Source organism: Panthera pardus, unplaced genomic scaffold (assembly GCF_024362965.1).
Source record: "Panthera pardus isolate Hobbes unplaced genomic scaffold, ASM2436296v1 HiC_scaffold_15, whole genome shotgun sequence".
Classification (NCBI taxonomy): domain Eukaryota; kingdom Metazoa; phylum Chordata; class Mammalia; order Carnivora; family Felidae; genus Panthera; species Panthera pardus.
In genome coordinates this window covers 45,772,817-45,775,046 of record NW_026526710.1, presented here as the reverse complement: position 1 = coordinate 45,775,046, position 2,230 = coordinate 45,772,817, and the positions used below count along the sequence as shown (strand labels likewise).

The following is a 2,230-nucleotide window of genomic DNA, read 5'->3' as shown; positions in this document are numbered from 1 at the left end:
GGCAGAGTTCCATCTTTAAAACACTACACAGGTATTTTGGACAACGCATTCTTGGCAGTGGAACCTGAACATTTATCAGACATGGTAGGGAGAATTCTCACTCTGTGTTATAAAAAGAATAGCCAGATATCAACTATTATAGATATGAAAAAAAAGGAAAATCTTAACAAACGGTTTAAACTATTTTCTTAAAAAATATTTTTTAAAATCTATTTTTGATTGAGAGACTGAGCATGAGCAAGGGAGAGAGGCAGAGACAGGGAGACACAGAATCCAAAGCAGGCTCCAGGCTCTGAGCTGTGAGCACAGAGCTCAATGTGGGCTTGAACTCACTAATTGTATGATCATGACCTGAGCCAAAGTCGGATGCTTAATAAACTGTTTTCTTAAAGAGATTTCCTCCATGTCAGAGATCTTGAATAACCTCCAGGTCAGTCATTCGGAGGCAATTCTTTACATAATTGATGAAGTTGGCTTCCACTTTGGGAAGAGAACCACCCTTTTCTATACTTACTTGCATTCTTACTTTAATGTCCTTTACAGAACTAGGTCCTTTGGGTGTTTGGGGAGCTTCTTCCTGTTTTTTTGAAGGACATGGGACCTTTTGATTTTGGTGTTAATGGTTTTGAGTCTCTTTCATTCTGGCTTTCATTTTTGGCTGGAGTATCTCATATAGATTTTTTTACTGGAGCTCTTTCTTCAGCTTCCTCATCATTATCATGTTCACCATCATCATCATCACCATCATCATCATCTTTCTCCTCATCTTCCTTCTCATTTTCACCAGCAATAAGTTTTGTTTTTTCCTGTGGAAATGTGCTACCACTTCCAAGGTTAGAACACTTTCCAGATATACTAAGGAGTTTCCCATCCTCTTCCTCTGCATCTTCTCACTCTGTGTCTTCCCCCACAGCCACTAAATATTGTCCACCACTGTGCATAGGCCTTGAACAACATGTCAGTCATAAGACCACAGTAGTGTTATTTCAAAGCCTCCAAGGGAAACCTTGGCTGTACAGACATTTTCGAAGTTTCCGTTGCCTTTGCTTCATCAATGTGCAATTCATCCTTTACACCAACCCCTGAACTATTCTTAAAGATAACTTGTGCTCATTTTCATGATTATCCACCTTAAAACTGTAATCTTTGCCAGACTTTAGTTACAGCTAAAAAGATATATCTGGGACCTCAAAAGGCTCATGTCCATGTCCATCAAATCTTCCATGGGATGGTGATGCATGCATAGGAGGGAAAGAAGGCGGATGGAGATAAACTCCAGAATGGAATCACACCAGGGAAAGCAAGTACTCCATGCTCCAAATGTCTCTTCTATGGCTAAGTAAAACTTAGTCATATGGATAAAACATAATTATTTTTGTTGAAATGATAATATTTGAGGAGAGGGTAGAATGAGGTGAGAAATAAAATCATCTGGTTATTTGAGGGAAAAGAATGCCAGGCAGATGGGACAGCAAGTGCAAAGTAAAGTTCTGAGGCAGTTGCCTGGCATGCTACAGGAGCACCAAGGAGTCAAGATGTATGGAGGAACCCAGTGGGTAAGGAGATCTGATAGGGATTAAATAGAGAAGCAGTATGGATCCAAATCTTATAAATCATAGTGGTTCCTGAATTTCACCTTAAGTCTATAGGGAAGTAATTGAATTATTTTGATCATAAAAATGGTATGATTAGATACGTATTTTAACAGGATTTCTCTAGTTGCTCTATGCACCTTCTACGGTGGAGGATCAAAAATGCAGGAAAACCAGTTAGAGGTTACTCCAGAGTTCAGGCAAGAGAATATGGTGGCTCAGAGCAGAATGATAGTGGTTTACTAAGTGGTAACATATAGATGGTTTGATTATTTAGGATACACTTTGAAGGTAGAGCCAATATGACTTCCTGATGGATTGCATATCAAGTATAAGAGAAAAAGTTAAGGCTGATCTGTAGCCCTTGTCTGACTTATTTGTAATATATGTATATAACAATATATGTAATATATGCTAAGATTTCCAAATTATCTATAATAAATAACACCTCAATGGATGTCTTGTGAATAATTGTCTGCATTTCTTAGACATGTCTTTTTTCTGTAGAATATTTTCCTTGAGGAGGAATTACTTGTTACTGAGGAATTTTTAAGAAATCATTTTAAACTCATTGGCACACAATGGCTTTTGTGGAGACATTCCTTTAATAACACATACTTTTGTTATATATTTATTTG

The 2,230-nt window shown here is 37.6% G+C and overlaps 1 pseudogene; it reads right to left on the bottom strand.

Moving 5' to 3' along the window:
- Positions 1–386: 386 nt before the first annotated feature.
- Positions 387–1,225, bottom strand: LOC109276524 (nucleophosmin-like; annotated as a pseudogene).
- Positions 1,226–2,230: the final 1,005 nt, after the last annotated feature.